Below are 15,133 nucleotides of genomic sequence, written 5' to 3'. Positions count from 1 at the left end.
CTGTTAATCTGTTAACATGTGAAATAGACCGTTGAACTTTGATTTGATTTATTGAGAAACACACACCTGTATTGACACACAACACACCCCAAACACACACCAATATAGACACACACACACCGAACACACACCTGTATTGACACACACACAAACCCCAAACACACACCTGTATAGACACACACACACCCCAAACACACACCTGTATAGACACACACACACACCGAACACACACCTGTATTAACACACACACACTCCAAACACACACCTGTATAGACACACACACACCGAACACACACCTGTATAGACTCACACACACACCCCAAACACACACCTGTATCGACACACACACACCCCAAACACACACCTGTATCGACACACACCCTGACCACAATAACCCTCCCTGACCACAGTACAGGTAGCTAGTTAGACATAATGGTGTCTGTCCCTGACCACAGTACAGGTGGCTAGTTAGACATAATGGTGTCTGTCCCTGACCACAGTACAGGTGGCTAGTTAGACATAATGGCGTCCCTCCCTGACCACAGTACAGGTGGCTAGTTAGACATAATGGTGTCCCTCCCTGACCACAGTACAGGTAGCTAGTTAGACATAATGGTGTCTGTCCCTGACCACAGTACAGGTAGCTAGTTAGACATAATGGTGTCCCTCCCTGACCACAGTACAGGTGGCTAGTTAGACATAATGGTGTCCCTCCCTGACCACAGTACAGGTAGCTAGTTAGACATAATGGTGTCCCTCCCTGACCACAGTACAGGTGGCTAGTTAGACATAATGGCGTCCCTCCCTGACCACAGTACAGGTGGCTAGTTAGACATAATGGTGTCCCTCCCTGACCACAGTACAGGTGGCTAGTTAGACATAATGGTGTCCCTCCCTGACCACAGTACAGGTGGCTAGTTAGACATAATGGTGTCCCTCCCTGACCACAGTACAGGTGGCTAGTTAGACATAATGGTGTCTGTCCCTGACCACAGTACAGGTAGCTAGTTAGACATAATGGTGTCCCTCCCTGACCACAGTACAGGTGGCTAGTTAGACATAATGGTGTCCCTCCCTGACCACAGTACAGGTAGCTAGTTAGACATAATGGTGTCCCTCCCTGACCACAGTACAGGTGGCTAGTTAGACATAATGGCGTCCCTCCCTGACCACAGTACAGGTGGCTAGTTAGACATAATGGTGTCCCTCCCTGACCACAGTACAGGTGGCTAGTTAGACATAATGGTGTCCCTCCCTGACCACAGTACAGGTGGCTAGTTAGACATAATGGTGTCTGTCCCTGACCACAGTACAGGTAGCTAGTTAGACATAATGGTGTCCCTCCCTGACCACAGTACAGGTAGCTAGTTAGACATAATGGTGTCCCTCCCTGACCACAGTACAGGTGGCTAGTTAGACATAATGGTGTCTGTCCCTGACCACAGTACAGGTGGCTAGTTAGACATAATGGTGTCTGTCCCAGGTCCTTAATAACCCTCCCTGACCACAGTACAGGTAGCTAGTTAGACATAATGGTGTCTGTCCCTGACCACAGTACAGGTAGCTAGTTAGACATAATGGTGTCCCTCCCTGACCACAGTACAGGTAGCTAGTTAGACATAATGGTGTCTGTCCCAGGTCCTTAATAACCCTCTCTGACCACAGTACAGGTAGTCAGTTAGACATAATGGTGTCTGTCCCAGGTCCTTAATAACCCTCCCTGACCACAGTACAGGTAGTCAGTTAGACATAATGGTGTCTTGTGTCCCAAATTACCCCGTATTCCCAATTTAGTGCTCTACTTTTGATGAGAGCACTATACAGTGCACTGTGTAGGGAATATGGTACTTTTTGGAACACAGACAGGCAGTGTGTTTAAAGCCTATTGATCGGACGGTGAGCCGGAGCGACCAAGTGCTGTAGCGCTGACCTAGTCTGCCTCCCGGTAATTCATTAAAACTTCACACACACACACACACACACACACACCACTGACAGCTGACAGATTGTCCCCTTGTTGACAAGAAAGCGGGAAAGAGGAGAAGGCTATGTTTCCCAAATGGCACACGTGCACCCTATTCCCTATATAGTGCACCCTATTCCCTATATAGTGCACCCTATTCCCTATATAGTGCACCCTATTCCATATATAGTGCACCCTATTCCCTATATAGTGCAGCCTATTCCCTATGTAGTGCACCCTATTCCCTATATAGTGCACCCTATTCCCTATATAGTGCACCCTATTCCCTATATAGTGCACCCTATTCCCTATTCATCTATTAATTTTATTGTCTTACAACTATCACTTGAATATCCTTGGTCCACAAGGTCCTGGTCTAAAGTAGTGCACTACATAGGGAATAGGGTTCTGGTCTAAAGTAGTGCACTACATAGGGAATAGGGTGCCATTTAGTATGGATAGAACCAGAGAGTGAAGTGCATTAGTCTAGCCTTGGTTTGTTGTCTTGTCAGCACTGCATGGAGGAGAGTGTGTGTGTGTGTGTGAGAGAGAGTGTGTGTGTGATTGAGAGTGTGTGTGTGTGTGAGAGTGTGTGTGCAAGTGAGAGTGTGTGTGTGTGTGTGTGTGAGAGTGTGCGTGTGAGTGTGTGTGTGTGTGTGTGTGTGTGTGTGTGTGTGTGTGTGTGTGTGTGTGTGTGTGTGTGTGTGTGTGTGTGTGTGTGTGTGTGTGTGTGTGTGTGTGTGTGTGTGTGAGAGAGAGAGAGTGTGTGTGTGTGAGTGAGAGTGTGTGTGTGCAGAGACAAGCCCTCTTAATAACAATCAACACCCCATCACATCCAACTCGACATCACATTCACTATGTCACTGAGATTTATTCATGGATGTGTGTGGGTTCCTTTTCTTTGCTGCTCCCAAACACTACATAGAATCCATCCTACCCCTCCCTCCCTCCCTCCCTCCCTCCCTCCCTCCCTCCCTCCCTCCCTCCCTCCCTCCCTCCCTCACTCACTCACTCCCTCCCTCCCTCCCTCCCTCCCTCCCTCCCTCCATGCAATCATCCATCCATCCACCCATCCCTTCCTTCCTTCCTATCTTCCTTCATTCCTTCATTTCTTTCTTTCTTTCTTTCTTTCTTTCTTTCCTTCCTTCCTTCCCAAATCTTCTTTCTACTCTCAAATATTCAGGTTAGGCATTAACTCTGAATGGTTAAGGTTAGGCATTAAGTCTCAACTCTTATTGTTGGTTATTAACTCTCAAATCTTATTGTTGGGCATGAACTCTCAAATCTTCAGGTTAGACATTAACTCTCAAATCTTAAGGCTAGACATTAACTCTGAATGGTTAAGGTTAGGCATTAACTCCCAATGGTTGAGGTTTGAGATAGGCTTTAAACAAAAACCTTTCTGTAACTGGAATCAAACAGGCAACCTTTGGAATCAGAGGCAGACACCCATCCACCATCCCTTTCCACAACACCCTTGACAAACCCAAACCTAATTGAAGCTCACTGTTGCCCCTAGTGGCCGGTTTCCACTTCGTCTCCCAACGTCCTCAGACGGGGATGGACATTGAGTACTGACTTGTATCACAGGTGACCTGGCTGGTGGCTGAAACAGAGTCTTCGCTAGACATTTTGTTTCAATACAGAATAGCAAGATACACACACCAACACAAACACAATCAAACCAACACACACATACACGCACGCACGCACACACACACACACACACACACACCATGGAGAGACTGTCCCACAGCTTTAGTTGGACAACACAAACCACAGCAGAAGTGGCAACAGAGCACACACACACGCACACGCACACACACACACACACACACGCACACGCACACACACACACACACACGCACACACACACACACACACACACACACACACACACACACACACACACACACACACACACACACACACACACACACACACACACACACACTACCTGCAGTACGGTAACAGTGTCTTATCCATGCTCCATGCAGTCTTTGGGGAGGTGTGGACCTAATGACTTCTAATATCAGCAAGCAGCCTCTCCTCGCTTGGTTGACACAGACAACCCAGCCTTAATTGACTGCCGTCGGTTCTAATGTTTTCAACGGTTACATCCCAAATGGAGCAATACATCCTTTACTGTCTTTGAGGGCCCTGGTCTAAAGTAGTGCACTGTAAACGGAATAGGGTGCCATTTGAGAGGCAGAGACATTTCTCCCCTCGACTCATTCCTTATAACAAAACCTCAACAACACAAAACACAAGCATACACACACACACACACACACACACACACACACACACTTCTCCAGCAAAACCACAACCGTCCAGTGTTCTCTGTAAGGGCATGGAATTTACGTTATCACTCCAGATTTTTGCTAGCCAGCAACAAATAAGGTGTCTCGTTAAAAACCACCGGTGCATCGATCTCAGTAACTTGATACATTGTTTTGCTGTGTTTCAATCCACCGCTTCCACCTGCAGAGCTACAGCTGTTTGTTAGACCAGGAGACGTCCCCAAAATCTGTCTTCTCACAAACACGCCTGTAGCATCCGAACGGTTTACCCTACTAACTAATATGACCCCACTGTAGAAAGGGGAGACTCCCACGATGTTCTGCTACACAGAAACAAATGAGGTCTCTTAAAACAACAGTATCTCAGAGCCTCACTGCAGAATCAGACGTTTCTCCGTGAACGTCACATTTCTATGGTTCAGCCGTTCATTCCAAATGGTTCAGCCGTTCATTCCAAATGGTTCCATCCGTTCATTCCAAATGGTTCAGCCGTTCATTCCAAATGGTTCAGCCGTTCATTCCAAATGGTTCAGCCGTTCATTCCAAATAGTTCAGCCGTTCATTCCAAATGGTTCAGCCGTTCATTCCAAATGGTTCAGCCGTTCATTCCAAATGGTTCAGCCGTTCATTCCAAATGGTTCAGCCGTTCACTCCAAATGGTTCAGCCGTTCATTCCAAATGGTTCAGTTAACTGTAAAAGTTTAATGAGGTTCAAACAAAACAATACACATACACACACACACACACACACACACACACACACACACACACACACACTGCAAGAGATCAATGACTTGCTATAATGCAGACCACGTAACAAAACACTATTGGATTGAATTGGTTGGGGACGGAGAGGGAGGGGTGTGTCTGTGTGTGTTGGTTTGGGAGAGAGGGGGATTGGTTTTCATCAGAACCTTTTAATTAATGGATGAAACAACGTCCTGAGATCAGGACCAGTCAGAAATGGGTTTTAATGTTAGATATTCCAACTTATTCAAATCACCCCCCCCCCCCCCCCCCTGTCAGACACACACACCTCCCCCTGTCAGACACACACACACACACACACACACCACCCCCTGTCAGACACACACACACATACACATTCCCGTTAGACACACACACACACACACACACACACACACACATCCCCCTGTCAGACGCCTTCAGCCCTCTGCTCTCAGACACGGAGGAGGAATCGTCGTGTTCATGGTCAATTAAACTGCCTACTTCTCCTGTTAAAAGCAGACCCCTGACGGTCTCTGATGGTCAACTACTCCAAGAAGAATATGACACACACACACGCAAACACACACTAATCCACCAACACACACACACCCAGCTAATGTAGAAGACACACTCTCTCTCTCTTTCTATGTCTCTGTCTCTCGGTCTCTCTCTATATATGTCTCTGTCCCTCTACCTATCTTTCCCCCTCTCTCTCTCTCTCTCTCTCTCTCTCTCTCTCTCTCTCTCTCTGTCTCTGTCTCTGTCTCTGTCTCTGTCTATCTCTCTCTCTCTCTCTCTCGCTCTCTCTCTCTCTCACCAATGTATGAGGAATACTAGTTAAAGCTCTGGGGAAGCCATAACATTAGACGAAGAAGGATAAGTTCCACTGGAGAGAATATGAGTACAGAGATTGTTCAAATACCAGGGGACTAGCTAGGGGATGGGGATGCTCTACTGTCTTGTGTGACAGGCAATCACTTCTTAACCAAACAGCGCTCGGGAAGGGAACCAAGAGCAATAGATGAGTTGAAGAGCTGTTTTTAGAATGGAGTTTAGGCTGGTTTTAAGATATGTCGATTTGTATGTAGAGATATACCGCTTAGCCAAACAACGCTAGGGAAGGGGAGCAAGTGCAATAGATGTAGTGATCTGTAGGTAGAGACATACCAACATGAATGACCTTATTATATATGGTGATCTGAATATAGAGACATACCAACATGAATGACCTTATTATATATGGTGATCTGAATATAGAGACATACCAACATGAATGACCTCATTATATATGGTGATCTGAATATAGAGACATACCAACATGAATGACCTCATTATATATGGTGATCTGAATATAGAGACATACCAACATGAATGACCTTATTAAATATGGTGATCTGAATATAGAGACATACCAACATGAATGACCTCATTATATATGGTGATCTGAATATAGAGACATACCAACATGAATTACCTTATTAAATATGGTGATCTGAATATAGAGACATACCAACATGAATTACCTTATTATATATGGTGATCTGAATATAGAGACATACCAACATGAATTACCTTATTATATATGGTGATCTGAATATAGAGACATACCAACATGAATGACCTTATTATATATGGTGATCTGAATATAGAGACATACCAACATGAATGACCTCATTATATATGGTGATCTGAATATAGAGACATACCAACATGAATTACCTTATTAAATATGGTGATCTGAATATAGAGACATACCAACATGAATTACCTTATTATATATGGTGATCTGAATATAGAGACATACCAACATGAATTACCTTATTATATATGGTGATCTGAATATAGAGACATACCAACATGAATGACCTTATTATATATGGTGATCTGAATATAGAGACATACCAACATGAATGACCTCATTATATATGGTGATCTGAATATAGAGACATACCAACATGAATGACATCTTTATATATGGTGATCTGAATATAGAGACATACCAACATGAATTACCTTATTAAATATGGTGATCTGAATATAGAGACATACCAACATGAATTACCTTATTAAATATGGTGATCTGAATATAGAGACATACCAACATGAATTACCTTATTATATATGGTGATCTGAATATAGAGACATACCAACATGAATTACCTTATTAAATATGGTGATCTGAATATAGAGACATACCAACATGAATGACCTTATTATATATGGTGATCTGAATATAGAGACATACCAACATGAATGACCTCATTATATATGGTGATCTGAATATAGAGACATACCAACATGAATTACCTTATTAAATATGGTGATCTGAATATAGAGACATACCAACATGAATTACCTTATTAAATATGGTGATCTGAATATAGAGACATACCAACATGAATTACCTTATTAAATATGGTGATCTGAATATAGAGACATACCAACATGAATTACCTTATTAAATATGGTGATCTGAATATAGAGACATACCAACATGAATTACCTTATTAAATATGGTGATCTGAATATAGAGACATACCAACATGAATTACCTTATTAAATATGGTGATCTGAATATAGAGACATACCAACATGAATTACCTTATTAAATATGGTGATCTGAATATAGAGACATACCAACATGAATTACCTTATTAAATATGGTGATGTGAATATAGAGACATACCAACATGAATTACCTTATTATATATGGTGATCTGAATATAGAGACATACCAACCATTCTCTACAGTACCATTCTATATAGTACTATTCTATATAGTACCATTCTATATAGTACCATTCTATATAGTACCATTCACTATAGTACCATTCTCTATAGTACCATTCTCTACTGTACCATTCTATATAGTACCATTCTTTATAGTACCATTCTCTACTGTACCATTCTATATAGTACCATTCTTTATTGTACCATTCTCTAGAGTACCATTCTATATAGTACCATTCTCTACTGTACCATTCTATATAGTACCATTCTTTATAGTACCATTCTCTACTGTACCATTCTATATAGTACCATTCTGTATAGTACCATTCTCTACTGTAACATTCTACATAGTACCATTCTTTATAGTACCATTTTCCACAGTACCATTCTCTATAATACAATTCTCTACAGTACCATTCTCTACTGTACCATTCTCTAATGTACCATTCTATATAGTACCATTCTTTATAGTACCATTCTCCACAGTACCATTCTCTATAGTACCATTCTCTACACTACCATCCCATATAGTACCATTCTCTACAGTACCATTCTATATAGTACCATTCTGTATTGCACCATTCACTATAATACCATTCTATATAGTACCATTATCTATAGTACCATTCTCTATAGTACCATTCTCTACAGTACAATTCTCTATAGTACCATTCTCTACAGTACCATTCTCTACAGTACCATTCTCTATAGTACCATTCTCTATAGTACCATTCTCTAAAGTACCATTCTATATAGTACCATTCTCTACAGTACCATTCTTTATAGTACCATTCTCTACAGTACCATTCTATATAGTATCATTCACCACAGAAACATTCACTATAGTACCATTCTCTACAGTACCATTCTCTACAGTATCATTATATATAGTACCATTCTCTAAAGTACCATTCACTATAGTACCATTCTCTACAGTACCAATCTCTACAGTACCATTCTATATAGTACCATTCTATATAGTACCATTCTCTATAGTACCATTCACTATAGTACCATTCTATATAGTATCATTCACCACAGAAACATTCACTATAGTACCATCCTCTACAGAAACATTCTCTACAGTACCATTCTATATAGTACCATTCTCTAAAGTACCATTCACTATAGTACCATTCTCTACAGTACCAATCTCTACAGTACCATTCTATATAGTACCATTCTATATAGTACCATTCTCTATAGTACCATTCTATATAGTACCATTCTATATGGTACCATTCTCTATAGTACCATTCTCTACAATACCATTCTATATAATACCATTCTATATAGTACCATTCTCTACAGTACCATTCTCTATAGTACCATTCTCTACAGTACCATTATATAGTATCATTATATATAGTATCATTATATATAGTACCATTCTCTACAGTACCATTCTATATAATACCATTCTATATAGTACCATTCTATATAGTACCATTCTCTACAGTACCATGCTATATAGTACCATTCACTATAGTACCATTCTATATAGTACCATTCTGTATTGCACCATTCTCTACAGTACCATTCTCTATAGCACCATTCTCTACAGTACCATTCTATATAGTACCATTCTCTACAGTACCATTCTCTATAGCACCATTCTCTACAGTACCATTCTATATAGTACCATTCTCTACAGTACCATTCACTATAGTACCATTCTATATAGTACCATTCTGTATTGCACCATTCACTATAGTACCATTCTATATAGTACCATTCTCTATAGTACCATTCTCTATAGTACCATTCTCTACAGTACCATTCTCTATAGTACCATTCTCTACAGTACCATTCTCTACAGTACCATTATCTATAGTACCAATCTCTATAGTACCATTCTCTACAGTACCATTCTCTACAGTACCATTCTATATAGTACCATTCTCTACAGTACCATTCTTTATAGTACCATTCTCTACAGTACCATTCTGTATAGTATCATTCACCACAGAAACATTCACTATAGTACCATTCTCTACAGTACCATTATATAGTATCATTATATATAGTATCATCCTCTACAGAAACATTCTCTACAGTACCATTCTATATTGTACCATTCTCTATAGTACCATTCACTATAGTACCATTCTCTACAGTACCATTCTCTATAGTACCATTCACTATAGTACCATTCTATATAGTACCATTCTCTACAGTACCATTCTCTACAGTACCATTATCTACAGTACCATTATATAGTATCATTATATATAGTATCATTATATATAGTACCATTCTATATAGTACCATTCTATATAGTACCATTCACTATAGTACCATTCTCTACAGTACCATTATATAGTATCATTATATATAGTACCATTCTATATAGTACCATTCTCTATAGTACCATTCTCTACAGTACCATTATATAGTATCATTATATATAGTATCATTATATATAGTATCATTATATATAGTACCATTCTCTATAGTACCATTCTCTACAGTACCATTCTCTATAGTACCATTCTCTGTAGTACCATTCTCTACACTACCATACCATATAGTACCATTCTCTATAGTACCATTCTCTACTCTACCATCGCATATAGTACCATTCTCTATAGTACCATTCTCTATAGTACCATTCTACACAGTACCATTCTCTACAGTACCATTCTATATAGTACCATTCTCTTCAGTACCATTCTCTATAGTACCATTCTCTATAGTACCATTCTCTATAGTACCATTCTCCACAGTACCATTCTCTATAGTACCATTCTATATAGTACCATTCTCTATAGTACCATTCTCTATAGTACCATTCTCTATAGTACCATTCTCCACAGTACCATTCTCTATAGTACCATTCTCTACAGAAACAGTCTTTACTGACCATTCTCTATAGTACCGTTCTCTATAGTACCATTATCTACAGTACCATCCCATATAGTACCATTCTCTATAGTACCATTCTCCACAGTACCATTCTCTATACTACCATTCTCCACAGTACCATTCTCTACAGTACCATCCCATATAGTACCATTCTCTATAGTACCATTCTCTATAGTACCATTCTCTATAGTACCATTCTCTATAGTACCATTCTCTACACTACCATCCCATATAGTACCATTCTCTATAGCACCATTCTCTTTAGTACCATTCTCTACAGTACCATTCTCTATAGTACCATTATCTACAGTACCATTCTCTATAGTACCATTCTCTACAGTACCATTATCTACAGTACCATTCTCTACAGTACCATTCTCTATAGTACCATTCTCTATAGTACCATTATCTACAGTACCATTATCTACAGTACCATTCTCTATTGTACCATTCTCTACAGTACCATTATCTACAGTACCATTCTCTATAGTACCATTCTCTATAGCACCATTATCTACAGTACCATTATCTATAGTACCATTCTCTATTGTACAATTATATATAGTACCATTCTATATAGTATCATTCTCTATAGTACCATTCTCTAGAGTGCCATTCTATATAGTACCATTCTCTATAGTACCATTCTGTTTAGTACCATCCTCTATAACACCATTCTCTATACTACCATTCTCTATAGCACCATTCTATATAGTACCATTCTATATAGCACCATTCTCTGTTGTACCATTCCCTACAGTCCCATGGACAGCTCCTCTCACTTAGGCTCTATAGTACTGAGCAGCATATTGTACCTATTCAGAACCATGGACAGCTCCTCTCACTACAGCCCTAATGTACTGAGCAGAATACGGTACCTCTTCAGAACCATGGACAGCTCCTCTCACTACAGCCCTAATGTACTGAGCAGAATAATGTACCTCTTCAGACCCATGGACAGCTCCTCTCACTACAGCCCTAATGTACTGAGCAGAATACTGTACCTATTCAGAACCATGGACAGCTCCTCTCACTACAGCCCTAATGTACTGAGCAGAATACTGTACCTCTTCAGACCCATGGACAGCTCCTCTCACTACAGCCCTAATGTACTGAGCAGAATACTGTACCTATTCAGAACCATGGACAGCTCCTCTCACTACAGCCCTAATGTACTGAGCAGAATAATGTACCTCTTCAGACCCATGGACAGCTCCTCTCACTACAGCCCTAATGTACTGAGCAGAATACTGTACCTATTCAGAACCATGGACAGCTCCTCTCACTACAGCCCTAATGTACTGAGCAGAATACTGTACCTCTTCAGACCCATGGACAGCTCCTCTCACTACAGCCCTAATGTACTGAGCAGAATACTGTACCTATTCAGAACCATGGACAGCTCCTCTCAGTACAGCGGCAGTTTAAGTGGTATGGTGTGCCCATATGCATTATGTCATTATTTGCAGTCTTTTCACAGTGCGTGTAGTACCTCACAGTCCTGTTGTGCTACACTGAAAGCTTCAGCTTTTTGGACAGCTCTGCTTCAGCACCATGCTGGCAAAACACATCGTCTTTCTGCTCTTTCTCAGACTCAGAGGGAAAACTACCTACTGCTAACCCTTCGTTATACAGTGCATAAAGACTACCGCTGACCATTTCACAATGCATCTACCATACAATACTGTTCATTACTCAACCCTAGAATAGGCCTACCATTGAACCTAAAATTGTTATTTTGCTCTTCCCGTAGGAGAACTCAATGAAGAACCTTTGTGGTTCCAGGTAGAACCCTTTTTGTTCCAGGTAGAACCCTAATGGGTTCCAGGTAGAATCCTACCCAAAAGAGTTCTACCTGGAACCAAAATGGGTTCTCCTATGGGGACGGTCGTAGAACCCTTTTGGAACCATTTTCTTGTCTTTTTCTAAGAGTGTAGAGAGCACTATTACTGCCATTCATTTCACCCCACATAACAAACTGGACAGAGGTACAGTACTCAACTATCATTACAACATTAACACAACATGTCATTCTCACTCGTTGTATACCAACATAGTCAACAGAGTCTAGTGTAATGCAGTCATCTATTTCACAATATTTTGTTATCATGCAATATGGAACCCTATGCTCGCGGTCCATTTCACAATAAGTCTACCATACAAAGCAATAATGTATGGGATTCAACTATATCATTACAACTCCATCATTGGCAAGGAATGTAGTTGTTAGAGGTAGCAAAGCAAGCAGTGAAGAGAGCTGTGCTACAGTCAATGAAAGTCATTTATTTCACATGAAGTCTACTGTCCAATATTGTGCTGCCCCTCTGCTCATCCAGACAACGGTACAGCCCCTTACAGTCTGCCCTGTAGAACAGAAGTCAGCTGCAGTGCAGTCTAACTGCTTTGAGGCGTTGCCACCTGTATCAATATTATGGTCTGCTCCGGGACACTATAAGTATATGTTCCTGTGCTGCTACCTCTGATAATGACATCATAATTGCTTTTTTTTTGTGTTCATTGCATTAAATATTAACGGTAGGCCACCGTTCTCTCATCAACGTCTCTGTCCCTTTCCCCGTCAAACCCGCCACCCGCAAAACCATCAGCCATCACCATCAACCCCGGTTATGACACCGTCCGTCAGAAAACTATGTCGGCATTTGTCATTTCAGAGCCGTTAAATTATACACGCTCTCATATTGAAACGATAATATCCGGGGTGACATGGCTTTTACTTAACCATGTCTCTGGGTAAAGAATGTGTCCGTCAGGCCTAATAGACACAGATCTAGGATCAGATCGTATCTTAACCATTATGAGAGGAGTATGTAAAAACTGGTCTGAGATCACAGATCTAGGATCAGATCGTATCATCACCATTATGAGTGGAATATGTAAAACTGGTCAGAAAGCAGCGTTTATGAGGAGACCTCAGCCTCAGTAAAGACACAGATCTAGGAATAGTTCCCTCCCACCAGGTTGCATCGTAACCAGTACGAGGGGAATATGTAAAACTGTTCTGAGAGCAGTGTTTATGGGGAGACGTAGAAATATCCTCTCTTATACAGAGTACCGCTAACAATCACTAGGGGGCGACCTTGGTCTCTAAATGTTGGGAAGATTCCTTCAGAAGGATTCTCTCTCTCACTCTCTCTCTCTCTCATCCCACTACTAGAGTGCCAGTCTGATTTTGTCACAGAGAATCAGAGAAGACAAGTATGGTAATTCATCCAGCAGTATCTCTAGCGTTTTGTCTGTGAGACTTGTTATGTTACAAAATCATCTAAACACCATATTGCTTAAATCCAGTCTACAATGGTCATGTCTGTTTTGTATTACGGTCCCGTAATTGCTGCGTGACTATCTATTAAATACGGAATCGGAAGCTTATGTTAATTACCCTCAACGACGTTTTGTCTGTTTGTATACTCCAATAAGTGGGTCAGGAAGGACGCTTAGATTTGCAGCCTTCCTCTCTTTCTGTTTATCCTTTTTTGTTCCTTTCTTTTCAAATCACTGCATAGACTGATGCTCCGTGCCAAATGGCACCTTACACCCTACGCAATGCACTCCTTTTGACCAGGGCTCGTGGTAGTGCACTATATAGGGAATACGGTGTCATTTGGGACGCAAGCACATAGCCTATTAAACCATATGGCTTACGAATCAAATAAGTAGGTTAGGGTGATGAAATGAGTTTCATTGCTAAGGTCGGAGAGAGTGGGCTAATGATGAAACAGTGAAGATAGCGGTACTAACATGCTAAAGGCTATTAGCATGACTTTGGCTATGCTACATTAAACGGAATATGAATTATGGGATGCTCCATTCAGACACCCTATTCTCTGGGTAGTGCACTATTTTTTGACTAGGGGCCTATATGGCTCTAGTTAAATGCAATGCACTATATATAGGGATTGTGGTGCCATTTGGGATACAAACTATATGCACGTCTGTCCTTGGTATGTCCTTTATAAACAAATGATCGTTGTGCCTAAAGAAGAAAGATTGCAATTAAAACATGTTGATCCTTTACTCCCATTTTACAGCTATTTTGTTTTTACAGCTTTACGTTAATTATATGTCTACTTCATTGTGTCTTTACCGCACCAACAGAACAGAATATTGATCCATACTATCATATTATTTACAACGATAGTTGTGCGGATAAAGGAATTTGGGAATGAATACAAACATGTTTATAACGGATTCCTTCCTCCCGTTTTAGTTTCGTTTTTATTATTTGTGTAGTATATTTGAACAAAACATAATCTTGATAGACATCATACATTAATCATGCTTATTGATAACTTGACAGGGGACGGGGTTAATTAAAAAGTTTCGGCAATCTTCAATCCCGTTTGTTTTGACCGCCAGAGGGCACGTGCGTCATGACGGCGGGTTGGAATTGGCAACATCCTCAAGCTTTGGTTCTAGGTTACTACATCAATAACCAATGGTCACGTATCATAAGAAAGAAGACAGCCTACTGACTACATCCTAGCTGCTGACTGCATCAATACTCAATAGCCTATGTTCACCA

The sequence above is a fragment of the Oncorhynchus mykiss genome, chromosome 19 (assembly GCF_057628025.1).
Source record: "Oncorhynchus mykiss isolate SJ-2025 chromosome 19, ASM5762802v1, whole genome shotgun sequence".
NCBI lineage: Eukaryota > Metazoa > Chordata > Actinopteri > Salmoniformes > Salmonidae > Oncorhynchus > Oncorhynchus mykiss.
This window is presented reverse-complemented; position numbering follows the sequence as displayed.